The sequence below is a fragment of the Manacus candei genome, unplaced genomic scaffold (assembly GCF_025592945.1).
Source record: "Manacus candei isolate 608988 ecotype Guabito, Panama unplaced genomic scaffold, ASM2559294v1 h1tg000062l, whole genome shotgun sequence".
In the NCBI taxonomy this organism is placed as follows: domain Eukaryota; kingdom Metazoa; phylum Chordata; class Aves; order Passeriformes; family Pipridae; genus Manacus; species Manacus candei.
The window spans coordinates 1,837,097-1,856,105 of NW_026138110.1; the positions used below are offsets into that span (position 1 = coordinate 1,837,097).

Genomic DNA, 19,009 nt, shown 5'->3' on the forward strand with positions numbered 1-19,009 from the left:
CTTGTTTTCATAAATTCCATTTTCCAAGTGGAAATTCGCATCACTCTAACAAATTACAGAATTCCACTTTTTGTCTTGCGTTTTCCAGACCATTCTGAATGTGGCTCTTTTATAATGCCAACAATCACAGCCTGTGGGCTCTCATCAGTAATTTTATGTGTATACTCTTGTTTCACTGAAGGATTAATGAAAAAAAAGTCATAGAAGGGGATCCATGTCATAAGGCTATAATACTGCTGGGATGTAGAATGGGACTTTTTTTAAAAAAATACCATTTTCTAAAGGATCTAACCCTGCAAAGTCAGACAATAATGATAAATGCCTTCAAAGGCTTGTAAGAAAATTCCCTCCCTGGTGTCTCTGAGTACAACATTAATAGTGTTCCTATCAAAGATAGACTCTTCTTGCAATAAAGTGTGGTATGTTTTGTGTAAGGAAATACAGAAACCCACAGGAGACCTGTCATTAATGATAACAGCCAACTTTCAATCTCGTGGGGATATTTTCCTGCCTAGAGAGATTTGGTGGAAATTCTTATGTTCCCACATCAAATAATGTGTGAGAAGACAGAGAGCGACAAAAATTGCTCTATCAGAATGGCCTTAGTGAGGACCAAAAAAAACCCAAAAAAGATAAAACATCCCTATCTCCCTATCTCAGGTAGGTGAAACTTCTGATTCATACTGTTAGCCTAAAGGGTCTGTAGAAAAGGAATTAAGAAATGTGAAAACGGTACTGAAGAATTCACAACACTTTTCATGTGCATTGTGAATGTGCTATACCTCCATCAGAAATTATTTTAGGTACGGCTTTTAATAAAGCTGCCTGAATGTTTCACATCAAATGACTCCTCTTTGGAAAACTGAGTTTTAAAGTCAGCAGCTTTGGGGAGCTTTTGAGGAAAAGTCACAAGCTTTCTTGGCTTTTTAGTTGATTGGACTTTGGTTGGGTGTGGGTTTTTTAACACCCTCAGCCTAACTAGGCAGGTCTTGGTGTTCATATTTCATGTCTGTCAAAAAATATTCTGACATGTAAAACTACAAAAAAAGCCACACAGAACTGTAGCTGCAAAGAGCATTTTTTTGTGTCCCTAGTACTCCTTTCACTGAGTTTTAATTTTGGTCTTATGTCCTTTTCTTTTTTGCTTGGCCTTGTTTCTCTGCTCCCTTTTACAACATATCAAGACCACAACACATGCAGGGCAGCAAACAGTGCTCTGGTCTGCAAGTAACAGTTGCATACAAAATAATCCCAGGTTATCTAATTGTGCCTGTATTGGGTCTATTAAATAAAAATAACCATCATGATACCTATAAAGACCTGTACTTTATTTTATGTGTCCCCTACAGTGGCCACTTCTGATAGGGAATGACTCAGAAAAGTCATTCTGAGTCACTGTAAGGGAAGAGAATAATAATTTTTCTATGATCAGACATTTTCATTTTTCTGAGTAGTGGATTCACTGCCCTCTACTGCTTGAGATGAGCACAGAGCCATTTGGGAACTGCTTAACTTCTCCCAACAAGCCAACTCTAATGCAGCCTGACTTGGAAAACCTGTAATCAGAAAATAGCAGTCTCACCTGCCACGGAGAACTAAACTTTGTACTGGTAGTAAAGCTTTCCATTAAAATAACGTGGAATTACAGTGAAGGTCTTTGTTATTATCTCATTAAGGTAAAACTACATTATACTGCTTTGTACAAAGGGCACAGCATGTGTGTGCACCTACTCAACAGGAGTAAAAAAATCAGGAATTATCAAGACAGACAGATCGAATTCCACCACCCTACTTTTAATACATAATCTATCCTGTTCACAGAGATATTTGGGCTTTCTGGTGGTGATCAGCATGATACACAAATCCAGATTTTAAAAGTGCAAGCAGCTTTTCAACTGTGCTTAGTGTACAGGGGGATTTTCAGCACAGCATAGACTGTACTGAAAAAAAACCCCTGTGACTTGCATATAAATAATTCACGTATTTAAGATATAGTATCACAATGTAATGGCACTTAGGTCACTGAGCTCATGAGAAGCACAACAACAGGAACAGGGGGAGTAACAAGGTGAAAATGGGAAGGATATTTTTATCTCCAGATAGCAGCTGGTGACAATATCATCACGCCCATTCCACATGGCAAATATGCAAATCCCAATTCAACAGCTTGCTGAGCACTTCTCACTCTGTTCAAAATACACAAGTAGTGCCACACTGCAGCTTCAGATGCTCTGGGGATTGCAGTGACTTGCCAAGAGAAACTGCTGAGGAAGAGAGGCAGCTAACACCAGCCCATTGATAATCCTCAGCAAGTACTCTACACTGAGGGCTGCTTTTGCTCATTTCTTGTAAAAACAGATTTCTGATGTACAGTTTTCTTTGAAGGAATATGACCCCCACATTAAAAAGAAAAGAATGGTTGCCATACTTCAAAACAACCACCAACTGTATAAAGCTAGAGATAGCAGTTAAACTAGTCAAAGTACAATTTTAATAGTGGCAGCTACGTTTTCATATGTATGATTTACGATAATACCATAAAATCTTTATCATATTTTTTCTTTATCACAGGAAAGCAAGAATAATAGGGTAGAAGACAAAAAAAAATCCCACATTTACCCAGTGTTCTTTATATATGTTGTTCACACATCTAGTTTTAATGACAAACATGTATGATCACATACAACCACATATTACTTCAAATTACTTAATCACTTGGAATTACTTAACAGAAAAATAATTGCTTAGCATTTTCCCTCAGTCACATTTCTTTTACCCAGTTCTTTACTTCTTGCTTGGGCACACAGAACAAGTATTATGGCAAATATGTTTCTAAAACAGCTACAGGGAAGGACTCCGGGATTAGTAAGATGTTTACAAATATTTTGGAAATTAGTGGCTTTTCAAAGAAATCTTTATCCTTAACTAAATTCAGGCTTGCACAATCACATACACACAATACAGCTGGTTTTTGTGCATTTTGTGCTGCTGAGTGAACCTTCAGCTAGTCAGAGGAGGCCTGAGGAAATGATTGTACAGTGACAACTTACAGACTGCTGGTGTCTGTTTACAGCACAATGGTGTTGCTTAATCCTATTTGTCTCCTGCAGCAGCATTTCAGTAAGAAGATGCTGCTTTTTTTCTTAAAGAAGAGCTTGGTCTCACTATATTATTTGAAGACTTTTTAATATGTAGAATATGTTATTGTCTGACATGACTGGAAACTACTGTGCACAGAAAACAGAAGCCTGCTTATCTAGAGGGGCACGAGAGACAGATATTGGCATAAAGCTAAAAAAAAAGTTTGCAGGGTCAGTTTCTAATGGCATTCATCAAAATTTTGAAGTTACTATAAAATAGGAGATTGCAAATGGAATAGAAATGTAAGCCAATTCAAATGATCAAATATCCTTGTACTAACCATTTTATATGTTCGATCGATGAGGACTAAAATTTCAGGTCTGATGTCGTGCCTCCTTGGTTTTCAGCTCTTTCAACTTTTTTCTTCAACATACCCAGCCAGTGTAGCAGGAGAAGCTCAAGTGATGCAGGATTTTATACCTTGCTGTAAACAAACAAAAAAGAGCTTTCACCTCAGTTAAGACTTCCCTTTCTCAGGTCCAAAAGTTAACTTTGGAGCTTACAGTCTTTTATTATTGCCTTGGACTAGGCATTTGTATAATAACGTATTTGTATTTACATTTTACAAATGGAAACACTATGTAATAGATTTACGTAATTATTAAACAGTTAGTGTCGATCACATAGAAACTTTTATTTATTTAGCAGTTAGCAGTTCTAATGTCCCTCTGGACAACAGGTAACAACATGAAAACAAATTCAAGTGCAGAACAGTACCTTACCAGTAGAGCACGAGACTTTCAGTGGAAATCACACCGAGGAAGATAACTGAGAATACATTAAGACAACTGACTGACCAGGTGTACGCACATTTTAAGAAGCCTTTTCAATATCCTAAAATTGCTGGGTGTATCAATAAAAATGAGAAGGAAAAGGTTCATTGCCATCTGAACGTGCAGCCAGCAAAAGCCAGAATTAAGTACTAAACCCTCAACCAGTTGCTTGTTCGGGAAACAGCGTGGGGATTTGTTTAATCCCAGAAGGAAACTGTCCAGGAACTGTGGAGAGGCAGCCCGGGATTCCTGCCCGGAGACAGCTGTGAGGGGGATCGAGTGAGGACCGCGCCTTCGCGGCAGGGTACAGCGGCACACTGGGCACATTTGGGAAGGAAGAGGGGACTGCCACGGGGACACTCCTCGGGGGCTTCCTCCGTGAGACCACGGGAGGTGCGGAGGCCCCTCAGAGGGGAGAGGGACAGGACACTTTCGACTCCTGCAGGGGGTGAGGGGCTGGTCCGTGTGGAGCCGCTCCAGGAGTGACTATCACAGTAACGAAAGGCCTCTACCAGAACCATATTGCAGATTTATGGCCACATTCCCTAAGTTTACAATTCGTAGTCCCTCGCGGTGGTTCCCGCAGTGACGCGGTCGCCGGTCCGCCCTCAGGGCCGGCCGCCAGGGGGCAGCGCGGAGCTGCGCAAGGGCGCGGGAGGCGGACACGGCCGCACCCCCCATCCCTCAGATCATTCCCCGAACCTCGGCACAGCCAATGCCCCCAGTGCCAGCACCGCCAGCCAGCTGCTCCCTCCCTGCCCTATAGTCAAAATACACTTAGTGCGTAACGCCGATTTCACCAATAACTCCGCGAAAAGTGTGCACAGCAGTTTGTCCGGAGTGGTACTTCCCCCAGCATACTTGAACGGCTTCTCATAGTGTTAATAAGAAGCCTGCATCAGTATGCCAGTGTATTCCAAAGCATTCTGAAGGCACGTCTCAGTGTCAATAATTTTATTTCTTCTGAATAACAAATGTCAAAGTAGAGAGTGTTATTCTTCCTGCTATTCCTGGCTCAGTGCACTGGGTGGATGAAGGAATCTCCCTAGCTCAAGCTATTCAGCCACTGCTGCCTATGCTTCTGCTTTGCCACCAGCTAGTGCGCCCTGTCTCACCTTCTGCACGACGCAAGACTGCTCTTTCCTTATGTTACTGGAATGAAGTGATCGCTTCCAGTTGCTATGTTTTTTCACCCCTCGTTCAGACAGTGTAGCTGTTCCCAGTTTTACTCACCTGAAGCCAAACAGGTTATGTCAGAGCTAGCTGGACAATATAAAAGCAGAACTAGAACCCAAGGCAAGTTAAGACCAGCATCAGTTGGCCCTGATGAGGACAAACACCAGTCCTGTCTCCAATTCAGAATTCATTGCAGGAGCTGTGTCAGACTACAGCAGAAGTGGACCCAGTGTCCTTAATTTAGCTCTGTTACCTCATCTAGCCCTTACTTAAGCAAAATCATATTGGCCCCAACTGCTGTGCCAACATTGGCAACAGCTGCTAAAACCAGTGTTACCTGGGCTGCCTCTGAAAGTTCAGCGAGTCCAGAAAGTCTCCCATGCTTCACAGATATATTATCCACTGAAAGCCAAACAGTTCCTCTTAAAACTGCAGGAGAAATGACATGAGTAAGTTAATCGAGAACACAGGTTTAAACAATTCTGTTCAGACATTTTTCCTACCTATAAATAAAACCCAGAGATTAAGGGCAATGGAGTTATGTGTTTGCTGGATGGTTCTATGTGAGGAAAAAATAGGCTTTAGAAGGCTTCCCAGCAAAGCCAGCACTTCAGATACCATTCCATTTTTCTGCTGTAAACTGTGACTACTATTCTTAGCTCACCTGACTACTGTCTCTGATGGCTTTGCTGCAGCACCCGTTCAGTTCAGGTGCACTTTGTACTCAGGTTAACTAATAAAACTGTAGCTGTAAAGGTTGAATCTGTAACATCAAGTTTTCCCTAGTTTCCCCATGAAGGACATGATGGTTATTTGTTGGGTTTTCCTGGTGTTGTCACGTGTTTAGCATAGCAAGTTGTCTTTTGGCACCAAACTGTGCTTGGAACTATCTCCTCTCTCTTGCATCATCACTCGTGATCAAGAGCCTTCTCTGACATTTTTAACGGCTAAAGCACTTGTTTCAAGAAGTTGAGAGAAATTAGAACATTGAAAGCCAAATACTGGGTCGTCAGTTTTTATTCCAGTTCCCTCTCACCCACAAAAGACATCCAAGTCACAGTATCTTTGTGTTTTCCACTTCTATACAGAATTTTTCTTCCTCACTGAGTAACAAATATTCTTACCTATTGCAAAAAAGTAATCGTCTCCCCAGCACAGCCTTATATAGCTCTTTGAGTAGAATCTCTCTCTAAAAATAGAAATCTCTTTGACATTGAAGCTCCAGGCAGCATGGAAGCTGTTGCATTTCAAGCTGAAGCTTTTGGAAAGCGTGCTCTGTATTTCTTTTACAAGTGTCCCACAAATGTGCAAAATGCACGGCCTGTCCTGTCATGAACTTTGAGTAAATGAGATTTTGTTTGCAGCCAGTGCTGTTGCAGCAATAGCTTCTTAGAAATAACTAATAAAAAAAGAATGCAGCACTGGCAAAAGGTGCTGGATTTACAGCTCTGCAAAAATAACACCCTTTCTTTTCTCCCCCTGCCCTCAGACACAAGTGCCAGCCTTTCCCAGACTGCCTGACTGGGAAAGACAGCCTGAGTTAAGCCCAGCACTTGCACTGAGGACAGGACAGATGAAACCAAGCAAACACATATCTCACACATCAGGGTAGCAGTTTTTTTCAGTTCTCAGGCAGACATTCCTCTTGGGAATACACAGAAAGGAAAGGGCAGGTGGAACAGAAATCCTCTTGGTCCAGCTTTTGAAGATGTTGACAACTTGCTCTTACTAAAGCCAGCAAAAGAACAAGCCAACTCTGCCAGTGTGCCTGAATTGGAGACTGTAAGGATAGGAGGTCTAATTCTTCAGAATATTAAGTCCAGGACCATTAAAAAGAGCTCAGCACCTCTGTGTCAGACTTGCTCAGACATGACTGTACAAAGGTAACAGCTGGACTATTGACATGAGATCCAGAAATCTGGCTCAACTTCCACAGTTACTGTCAGAGTAAAACAGCACTTCCCCAATGTTCTGACTACTGCTATCCATTTTTCATGCCAAAAAAGTTCTTCTTCCAGCAATGTAATATTCCCCTGGCAGCATATTTAACATGAATTTGAAAGTGCTGATATTTTCAAATTAAGACGTACAAGTGAGTAGTGATAGTAAAATCCAAAAGAGGAGATGGGGATATGATTTTAGCCTGCCTTGAGAGAGATTCATTCTGCCTTCAGTTCCAGGCCAAGTCTTATGCTCCACTTGTAAGCCCCACACTGGAATTCTGATACACAGCCTTACACAGTATTTTATTTAAGAGCTGAAAGGAGCTCACAAATACAAGTCTCCATGTCAATTTTATGAAACATGAAAATTGAAAAAGGGGTTCCAAGGTTGCCTACACAAGAAAGGAGTGAGGGGGTTTTAGAGTGATCTTTGCTATAGAGACACTTATTCCTATATATTTTATAATTATCTTCAGGGAAAGACATTTCAGATTAATCCACTGAAAAAGAAGGGTTTTATGTGATGGTTTGCATCAATTTAACTATGACCATTTTAAAGCTTGATAAAACTAAAATTAGGTAAATTCTGGATATATTCTGGAAAAAAAATGGAGACCGATGATTAAGGGCTTTAATTGTTTGATTAAAAGCACAAGTTAAAAAACCTGCTCAGTGTTGTTATCAGGCAAGTGGCAAAGCCCACAGGGGGAATGCTTTTGTCTCTTAATTCCCTGGAGATTTTGGAAACATCTTTCAAGAGTCTCAAGTCACCATTTCCCCCAACATTAGGGCCTCCAGCACAAGCACAGAAACCTTGTTTCCTCTTTTGGGAGGAGAAGTAGACCACGGACCTCCCTTGGCTGGCTTGGATATCCTTGGTGTACATCCACCCTCTGAGCCATCATTGCTCCTTTCCTGGAGCTTTGCTTGAGCCACCAGGGAGAGGTGGGGCTGATGAACATCCAAATTCCCCGATGAATCACAAAACAGGAGCTGTCCAGGACAGCAGCCAGGCGACACGGGAAGGCCTCTACACGAACCTACGTGTTGGCGCTGACAAAACATTCACCCAATCTGGCAGAGCTTTTCTTTCTGAACACCAAGAGGGGCCGGCCTGAGATCACCCTCAGTTTTAAAAGGTTGTTTCAAAACATCACACCCTAAGCATGAGGGATGCTAAGGGAATTTGCCAGGTGAAATCCTGGTAAGTACAGCTACCAGCTCTCACAGAGGACCATTTTCTTTAGTCTAATAAACAGTATTTTTATTTAATTGAACAGTCTAGCTGAAGATGACTGCAAGCAATCAGAGCTGGAACTCAGTCCCTGTATTGAGCTCGCAGCTGAATTCAGACTACTCTTTGATTCATACTTCTCCAATGATTTGGAATTCTGTGCTTTCCTTTGAAGACTATTAGGCATTGGGCACTTTCCTTGTGCGTAACACAATAACTGTTTAATGCATATTATCTAGATGTTGCATTTACCAGATGCTCACGTTATTTGGTTCCTTTGAACAATCTGTCCCGTTTGTGCTAGTGCAGTCCCTAAAGCCCCCCTACCCTGTAATCTGAGACCTGGCCCCGCTGTGCTGAGCATTGTACACACAGGAACTCTCACAATAAACACAGTGCCACTGCTTTCTCCACTGGGAGTGAGGCAAAGCTTCCAGTTACCTCTTCATGATCCTGCTAGTGTTGACTGAACTGCTGCCTCAGCAGTGAGGCAAGTAGCAAGAAATACATCACTGGGCACACATTTCAGGATAACCTTGACATCACTGCCAGTGATAGCTCCAGCCCTCGCTGAAACAGAAACCTGCAAGACGGCATTTGCTCCTTCTTGCTGCCTTTGCTATTCCTTGTGGGTGGCTGATCATATGCCATGCCTGTGTATTTGCAAGCTCATGACATAATGTTAAGGGATTGTCATAAACAATACCATTTCGGGGAATGGACTGAGGAGTCCTGTCACTGGAGTAGGTTTGCTTTAAGGATTAAATGTGTTGTCTCAAATCCAGATTTGTAATGAGAACCCTCCTGCCTTTCCCTCTCTGCCTGCTCCCCGTGCCCCCTGCTTCAGGAGAATGTGGGCAGATGACCAATGGAGTGAAAATGAGATAGGGGAGTCACACAGGACAGAGTAATTGATACAGGATATGAAGGTAGGAATGAGTGGATTTGACAAAGTAGCTACACTAGCAGCTGAGTGGCTCCTTTGCCTGCTAGTAGGATGGATTTGTAGCCTGTATGTCAGTAATTAAGAAGTCAGTCATCTCCCCCACTCCCACCATCCCAAAAAACCCTCACACCCCTTATGTCCCTCCCCAAATGTTGCTTAATCTGAAAGGCAGTTCACAAGCCAAAGTTTCAAATTACACAAACATACTTTGGACTAAACTGAGGAAAGTACAAAGACCTCCAACAAACTCTTTTTTTCTACTTTTCCCCCTGTTTTTAAGAAACTGAAGGTTTTAGTTACTTCTCACATCCATCTGCTGCTTTCTACCAGCAGCCACAAGTCCAGGCTAGAAATGTTGTTCCCTTTGTGACAGTGTGCACATACCCCATCATTCTCTTAGCACCACCATAAGATATGTATTTCAGAAGGCAGCTCTTGCTTTTTACCTTTCATTTACCTGTCCTTTGATTGCAATTTTGGTATGAGAAATGTGCCACTTTTTCTACTGGAAACACCCAGTGCATGGTCTTAGGACCATACTAAAAGTGCAAGCATAGAGCAGTTCCACTGCTGTATCAGTGACAAGAGCTCAGCCCAAGATTAGGCAGTGGATATTCTTATCACAAGAACTGTCTATTGTAGCACTTCACATGTTGCCTTCGACTGTTCAGTAGCAGATAATACAGACATTTTAATTCTCTATTTAGTATCCCTTAACCTTATCATCACAGAAATTCTATTCTCCAGGCCATAAGCTATACTGTAGTTAAAGACTTTTGATGCTACTGAAGCACTCAGTAGAGATGCATTACTTTCTCAATCTCAAAGAAGTGTTGACAATTCAATTATCTCTCTGCACAGGGGGGCAGTGGAAAGAAAAAATGAAATGTAGCTACAGTGTTCATGGAGAGATCAAAGTTGGGTAGGATTTGAAAATAAGCCAGGAAACATAGAGCCAGGGCAAGAGGGCAAGAAGGAAAGGGGAATGGAAATGGAGCAGACAATGCATAGCCACCCTACTGAAAGGCAATGGCATCATTCCTCTCCTTGCCACACGTTCCCTAATTCACTGGTAAAAAAGTCAATCAACACACCATTTTAGTTCTGACACATCAACAAGTACGTGGCAGTACACCCCCAAAAAAGGACAATCCAGACCCAGGCTATGCACTGGCTGTCCATACAAAATGAACAACAGACTCTTAAGTGTTGCACACCCGAGCTAACTGTTGGGAAATCTGCTGCGCCGCCAGCATACCAGATCAATATTTCAGAGGTCATTATCTCATCCCTTCTTCAGCTGCTGACTTTGGATTGCTGCCAGAAAAAGGCAACCACTAGAAAGATGATACACCAGTACATTAGGCAAGGCTTTGGGGAATTTGAGCAGGCTTTTCTTTTCAACAAGACCGGTCTGCTCTCTGGCTCCAAACGGCACAAGCGCTCCGTCAATATATAAATGGTCAAACAGGTTCTCCAGCCCTCCCACACCAGCACGTACAAGACAAACTGTATTTGTCAAATAGACTATGAAGAGAACTGAACCTTTATATAAATACTCCTCACGTTGTGGGAAGGAGGAGACAACAGCCTCCAAGCTGAAGCAGAGTAAAGAAGTGTGATTTCACATGTACAGTGTGATGGAAGGACTAACTGGAGACAGAGCTGAACAACAAGCAAACCAATAACTACATGGTACCATCTCCACTCTGCAAGAATGTCCCATGAGCTTTTACATGAGCAAGCCATGACTGAAGTCCTGCTTTAGTTTTGAGTTGGTAAGAAAAGCCAGAACCTTTGCGATTGGACCATTGGATTTTAAAGTTAAAAAGTACCTTTGCTTTATATGGCTTAGCATCCTGTATCTCATAGTTGGTCACGAACTGCTATATTATACCACTGTTCAACTTTTCTAATGATGGTCTTTGTGATAATGGCAGCACTCCCATCTACTCAGGCAGTGACATTCTATCTCCCCTTCTGCAAAGACTTTTTGAACATATTTGCTCTTTTCTTCTTTGATTTCTGTTATATTTTCTCAGAACTCATTTAGAAATATTAGTTTTACAGAGAGATATGAAAGCCATCTCTACAACAGTGGATGTCTCTAGGAGTTTTCCCTTAAGACCAGAGGGAGAAAAGAGTGTGCTGAACTACCCAATTCCCAATATCATTATCCTGCTACTTGGGAAGAATTTGGTGACAGGAAATATTTTGTGCTTACCTTGAAGCCAAAGATACTTAATTATTCAAAGCTTCCTCTCAGGAAAAGCATTTGGGAGATAGCTTAGAAGCATCATTGTTTAACCCAGTTAATTACCAGACATTTGCATGGTCTCACTAGCCCTACTGTGTAAATCCTACACAAACTCCCTGAAGAAGGGGACACAGAGACTTTAAGGTAAAACATAGAAAACTGTATTTTGCAATACTCGTACCATCTGTATTTATACTATCTCTATTTATAGTAGCTAAAGTCACAACACTTGAGCTTTAGCATCTGACATGCTCTGAGGCAAGGCTCCTTGTTGCATTCCCATACATTCAGAGGAGCTAGGAGGGCTTGGATCTCACACTCCTGGTGAATTTGCCCTGTCTGAAGGTTTTAAATTGAGGCTTTTATGCTGACTGATTCTGAAGGAAAGTAGCTTATCTGTTGGAGAAATTCAGTATAGACAGGATAGCAACTGGAATCAGCTTGACTGAAAGCCACCTCCAGGAGGCACAGATGCAAATAGCTTGAGCCACATCATGCAGCAGCCTCATGCTCAACTGCAGGCATGCTAATGAAAAGAGACTAGAATTTGGTATACCAGCACTAAAGAGGCCCTTTGGAAGGGTAAAATGCACACTGCCATCATGGAACCTGTATGCAGAATACATACAGACAGGTAATTCATCCCACTCCAACTCCAGTCAGTGACACTGTTATCTCAGTAGTATTTCACCCATCATGCTTAAGATTTATTCCTCAAACTTGAGCCCCGTCCTGCCAAAAATGCCATCAGCTTAGACCAGAACCCGGTATTTCCAATGAATATATGTGGATGCAAAGCCCAGACAGGAGTTCTAAGCAAGAACATTTCATAGAATCATAGAATCAGCCAGGTTGAGACCATCAAGTCCAACCCTTGATCCACTGCCGCCGTGGTTACTAGTCATATGGTTTTGGAAACCTCTCAAGGAATTCCTAAACTATGCTACCATTACTCAGTAAAATCTGCAAGTGGCTCAAATTCCCTTTCAGGAGATCTGATAACTGTCTGCTCATCTCTTTCTGTTTACTGACAACTACTTTCTCTTTATATACTTTCTCTTTATATACATATGAAAAAAGAGAAAATTAAGAACACAAAGGTCTTTCAGTTTTCCACATATATGGCCACAAAGCCTGAGAAGCAATTGCAGCTTCCCTTGTTTTGTTACCCTGACATATGGACCAGGAAAACTAAATACTTTCTGACCTTTGATTTTCCCAGCTGTCTGTCTGAAGCTTGTCCTGGTCTCCAATATCCATGTGTCACCAACCCGCTGTGAAGACTTTTGCTTTCTTGCTGAAGACAGCATTGTTATTCTGGAGTTGGAACAGGAGTTGCATGTTAACCATGTAATAGAAAGATATCTGCTGTATAGACAGATTTAATGCAAAATAAACTGTTATAAACCTTCAAGAAGCCTACATTTATCAACCAGTAAAACAACTGGTCAAGCTTTATTATGGTTTTGAGAGGGTGTTTTGCCTTTTAGCTTCAGATTCCCTCATTATTTTAAGCAGACAGTCTAGAAGTTGGTGTCATTACGTAGCTTCCAAACCATGATGCAGGTCAAAAACATCTTAAATGCAATTATTTCAGGAAAGGCCTTGATTCCTCGTACAAAATGGGATCTGCAGGCTGATAAGAGGCCCTATCTTTGTTTCCAGAGGTGTTGATTTAAAGCTGAAAACTCACTGTTTGTTTGCAGGTAGAGTTGACAAACCATAGACATTTAAAACTAGAAATACAGTTTTAAATAGTGGCAGGTTTAGACATGGCAGGGAAAGATTGGATTCATATGAGTCCACAAAAAGGCTTGTGCCACTGACTGTATTTTTTTAAGAGATGGCTACATGGCCAGAGAACAGAGAATTCACATCTGAATTTTTGGATGATTTTATAATATCTATTTGAAGTCCATTCAAAGGAGAAAGAGGTCACTTTTTTTCTTAAGACTTGCTATTTATCCTGCCCTCACTGTAATTTTGTGATGGCAAAGCTTAGGGATGGGGAGGAAAGTGTTAAGATGGGAATAAATGTGGATGTCCCCTTGCAAACCTGAGTTAAAGAAACCCTACAAACCCCACACACAAAACAAAGGGATGTGAGTTTGTCACTTTATCAGTCACCTCTTTAGATTTAGCAAGAGCAGTGTTTACCAGCCTGAAGTCTCTGAGCTATTTAACGGATCTACAGAGATCCCTAAAGAACCCCATCACATTATGAGCTTGGCTTAAATTACTGTACAGACCTTTATAGCTAAAAACCAAAAGGTTTAACTAACTGAAGGTTACTTTTTTGTCTAGAGGTCTCCTGCATGCATAAACCTTGCAAAACAAGGCCCAAAAGCCCCATTTATCAACTATGGCTAAATTCAGTTCATTTGTAACTTCATTTTTAATTCCATAATTTCATAGAAGTAAAACTCCTATACACTAACAATTGTACTGCCTAGTGCTTCTGCTTCCTGCTCATAAGAAAACACTGCACATTATTGTACATTGTTCATTTTATCAGAGTGACAGATAACTTTTAATATATTTAAATACACTTATCAGCCACTTACTTTGCTGTAGGGTTTATAACAGAAGAGATGAAGTGCCTTTTTTTTTTAAGCTTTTAGGTTTTGAGGTTTTCAAAATCCATTTAACTTGAATTTTTAACTTCATTATACTTTATTGTTAAAGTTATCTGACTGTATTCTAAAAAATACATTTAGAAACATCCGAACTGCATTCAGGGTGTCAAATGTTAGAATTGTAAGTTGTTTCTTTCAGGGAAAATATTACTTGTGAAAAGAGTGCATCAAGCACTTGTTGCTTGCATACTGGTGTGAACAAGAAAGGAAGAGGCAGTGTCTCCCTGCTCCCACTTTCCTGCATAATGATACCTGTTATCTCTGCCTCTTTCCCGTTTTATATCTCTGACAGTACAACAGAAGATTTGTAAATAAGAAACCAGACACCTTGTTCTATGCTCACACCTGTATTTTTTCCAACAGTAAAAGAATCAATATTTCTGGAAAACTTAACACACCCTTGCCCATTATAACAGTAGTTTCATTGACAACATACTTCTCCACCCAGAAACAGTTCTCAAAACAAATAGGCCAAACTGGCACTTGTGGAACACTGTACTGGCACCAAGTGAGAAATTTTAACTGTGCTCACCACTGAATTGCATATTTTCACCTCAAACAAGTGTAAGGACCACCTGTGGAAACAAAAGGGAAAAAAAGCCTTTAGAAACCTCCTCATATTAAAAAAAATCAGGGGTGACTCAGTTGCCTGTCACACAATCCCTGAAGAGAGATACTAAACTCTTAATGTTACATGCAGAAAGTCATGTAAAGTGGTAGGTAGATAGCAAATGCTTAGAGAGTACAAAAATAATGCAAAATTTCCATAAAATGGGAAGGCTTAGACTGATTAGTTTTTTTCCTAAACCCAAAACAGGTCACCAGTATTGTGGGGAAAAATTTAAAAGACCTCAACACAATGCACATTTATACAGTGCTACTCTATTAGTTAACGATGAGACTGGAGTGACTATACAGAAAAGGGACTCTGATTAAGGTTAATAATTATTTTATTTAAAAAAGGCTATTTAATATAAATTTCTTAACTGAGCAGTTTGCCACTGTAGTAAAAATGACTGCTTTAAAAGCTGGCTAGTTGTTGGGTCTGAGAAGGTGACATCAAATTGGAAATCATTATTCAACAGGGGAGTAACAGCTGTCAGGGGACATACCCTTGTAAGCACCCTTCAGCCTTTGTTATTGAAGTTTAGTCAACAGTTTAAAAGAAAACACAAAGTCACTGCTGGTAAAGCTTGCAGTTGACCCAACTGAAGTGGTAAACAACAATGAAGATGGACAACTGATCTACACAAGTCCCTTTTGCCTGGTAAGCCATGCTATTTTGGGCAACATGTTTCATCACAACAAAGCACAAGGCCACCCAAAACTAACAGAGAGGACACCCACATAAACATAAATAAGGTTCACTGAAACCAGCTTCAAGCCCTGAGGGCCAACAGCAGTGCAGATGAGGCTTCAGGAATCAGACAGGATATTCAACTGAATAGGCTCTTCCAGAAACTACTCTGTCTTGTACGAGCAAGTGGCCTGAAATGGCAGGGAAGTGTACTTCCACTGCATCCAGTGGCAATATTTTCTGTTCTGTTGTTTAAAAGCTACCAGCAAACCGAAAAAAGATCGGTAAATAGTTTTGAGAATAACCCATGGTTTGGAAAGCTTGCTCTGAATTGAGAATCAAGTTGTGCAAATATATGTTTATTTTAAGGCCACAGCAGTCTTACTTAGATAAAGGTTTTAAAGGGATTGCATTTATGCTCAGATTGCTCATTTTCTGAGATTGGTTGCTCAGTCAGGCTACATGTGAAGCACAGCACTTAGACACACATCCCAGATACAGGTATGTGCCCCTAGGGGTCCAGAATAAACTCCAGAATAAAATTAAGATACACATCATCCTTCCTAAAAGCCACTGGTAAAAACAAGATGATGAAATATTCTAATAATGCTTCATTGAGCAATTAGAGAACCAGGACTGCAGAGCATCCTCAAATCTATCTCCCTGGCTTTAAACTTCAACTCATTGACCTTGTTACCAGGTTCAACATATCTCAGCTCTCTGCTCTGCTTATTATAGGGCTCAGACACACACCCAAGATCATCAGCCAGTAAGCTGAGCCCCAGTTGCTGTCTGTGCATCCACTTGCAGCCACAACAAGTGACAGGTGCATCTACTCCAGCTTTTCAGCTTCATCAGGACTACCTTTTTTGAAGCAAATTTCCCTGTTATCCTGATTGACCATATGTCATTTCTTAGGATGGAAGTTTGGGGGTTGTACAAAGTAAAGTGCTTTCAGATTAAACCGAAGGAGGAGATCTAATATTCCTTTCACTGGTTAAGACACTGATTGGAATTGCCATGTGCTGCAGGCACCCATGGCTGCTCCAACCCCTGCAGCATTCCATAGCTACCACCAACCCACAGTAGTGACTATCCCACACTTTCCCCCCCACATACCTGTGCCTCTGGGATGTGATCTCTCATCAAGGCATCACAGCACCCACTCCTTGCTCACTCACAGATTCAGCCCAAGTCTTTACAGACCCTCCTGAAGAGCCCCTGGACAGCCCCCAGTCCCTGCTGCTTGTGAACCAGTGCCAGGAGGTCCTGGATTCTCTGTAGTGCTCTGATGACAGCAAACATCCTGGCTGAGTTCCTCACAAAAGGAACTTTCCCCTAAGATTAACATTTCTGTGGATTTGAGGAATTGCTCGGCCCTTGACATTTTAATCAGCAAAGGGCACTCCTGACAGTGGGAAATTCCAGATGCAGTGGTTATCTGGGAATAAAAAGAAATTACATACTTCAGGTAAATCAGATAATGAGTCCTGACAGAGGGGGAGCAGGAAAGCAACACAGGCAGCACCAGGGGACAGCGGGGTGAAGCTCTTCCATGTGCCCCAGGAGCAGCTGTGCCTTGACAGGTTCAGCACTAACAGTACAGGCTCAGTTTTGCTGTGTTATACTGGAATTGCAGGCATTGAAAAACTAAGAAAATCTTTATGAACATATTTTTCTAGTAGTGAGATCCAATTCACAAATTTTACAGCGTAAAACCACTTTTTCTTCCTAAAGAAAACTCCAACTCAAAGCAGACAGGAGAAACGAGTGCCTGAGAAAGCCAGGGCTGCACTATAAGGCAAGAGCAATCACTCATTTTGGAAAAATCTTTTGTGCTTTACAATCAAATGTGCCCTGTTTTAAGCTCCTAAGCCGTGGATAAAAGTTTCTTACTGTCCCCTTTATGACCAAGTTGTATTTCTGCTAACAAAGGCAGCTTCTGTTTCCCAGTGGGGTCCTCAAAGGCTTTCTGCCTTTCTTCCTCTGAGAGAAAACTGTCCACTGAACACAAATTTTACCAGGAAGATCCTGGAGCTGTTCTTGGGATTTTTATTTTGTTTTTTAATTTTTGCCAGAAATCTGAAAAGTTTTGGTTTACATGTGTAAATTATTTGCTCATTTGTGTGGGTTTCCAGTAAAGACAAACAAACAAAGCCAGAAACAATGACAACTTCCCTGGCAAGGCAGTCTATTCATTGTTGAGTAAGCTGGCAGTATGCTGAGGCTAAAATAACACAAATGATGAGGGATATTCTACCCTAGCAGCACCCTGCTATAATTTATCACACAATCTGCCCCTGCCCATTTTTTGGGCACTGCTATCTCCTCCCTTTTATTCCCCCAACAGAAACACCAAAAAAAAAAAAGGATAATACAAAATGGACTGAGAGGTGCTTTCAACAACTTTAAAAGGAAATTCAATGCCCTTGTCTATTTATTTTTGAATGCTACCAAGGAGTCTGTTTAAAAAATCATGTAACTGAGCTGCCTAGAGATTCATGTAGAGCTACTAACATTGTCGTTTGTACTTTTGCTTTTTGACATACATCACTGAAGTTATGGAATAGGTAGCAGTTTCTCTCCTGAAACAGCTGTAATGGTAATCTATGACAGAACTGACCCCATATTCTCAAACACTTAATAAAGAAACACAAACAAGTTTTCTTCTCACAATCCAGGTATCACATTATGCTATTTCACATGTTGCCATAATGGCTGTTTACAGGTCACTCAAAATTCCTCATGGCATCTACATTAAATATTTACATTCAGGTCTAGGATGTTCTGTAAAATTTTCATAGCATACCCTCCTATTTAAAAAAAACTGCACTTCAACCCAAATTCTAGCTCATATATGAAGCAACACATTCTAAACACTGTCCAAACTGTCATTTCTTCCCAAAGCACAAGGAAGTTTATGCTCTTGTCTAAGGGGAGCTAAACAGAGCAGCATACCACTCCATATTTGTAAATGTTAACTCTGCAAGGTAGGGACTGGCTTCTGTATGCACCAGGCTTCTGGTCCTTCCCTGCTCCAAGAGCCATGACATATGGGTATGTATAAATTGAAGCAGCAAAGATATATGTGGTGGCCCTGCCACAGAAAAACGTGCACTCTCACTCTTCATGCCAAATATCACCCTGACTCCAAGAATCTTTTCAATGTTGCTTCCAGAAATGGGTCTTAGGTACCAGCCTGAGACCCATTTGGCTTAATAATGGATTTGGGATAATTCCATGAGTCTGTGGGGCAGCTGCACCCTCAAATTTGGTGTATATCAGAAGTAGCTTCCCTAGAGTTAGTGGGGACTGTCTCTGCTGCTGTGAGTGTAGAACTGTGCTACTTCTTTAAAAATGTTCAAGAAAATGCTGTGAGAATTAATAAGGATAACACACGTAATCACCAACTGAATATCATATAAGGCCAAAGTACTCATACCAACAGGTAGAAGACTGAGAACAAAGAACCCAAGGACAGCCCTTTTTTGTGTGTGTCACTCTAAAATAGACTCCTGCAAGCATCCTGGCTAATATAACACACTCTTTGCCAAATATGTACTTTAAAAATAGCAGTCAACTGTACGGCATACCTTGAGTGGTGTT

General features: G+C 41.2%; 1 protein-coding gene and 1 long non-coding RNA gene across 3 annotated transcripts in view; one reads left to right on the forward strand and one right to left on the reverse strand.

The window, feature by feature from the left end:
• SYNPO2 (synaptopodin 2) overlaps positions 1 to 19,009 on the forward strand; it is a 77,037-nt gene that overhangs the window by 30,734 nt on the left and 27,294 nt on the right. The gene's annotated exons all lie outside the window — the stretch shown is intronic.
• Positions 1 to 19,009, reverse strand: part of LOC127478826 (uncharacterized) — an 83,003-nt gene that overhangs the window by 28,247 nt on the left and 35,747 nt on the right. The window contains exons 8-12 of the long non-coding RNA XR_007907367.1: positions 16,523 to 16,844; positions 14,639 to 14,681; positions 12,678 to 12,787; positions 5,428 to 5,519; positions 3,422 to 3,565 (exon numbers count right to left, since the gene is read on the reverse strand). This is a non-coding gene — a long non-coding RNA (uncharacterized LOC127478826). The remainder of the gene's footprint in view (positions 1 to 3,421; positions 3,566 to 5,427; positions 5,520 to 12,677; positions 12,788 to 14,638; positions 14,682 to 16,522; positions 16,845 to 19,009) is intronic.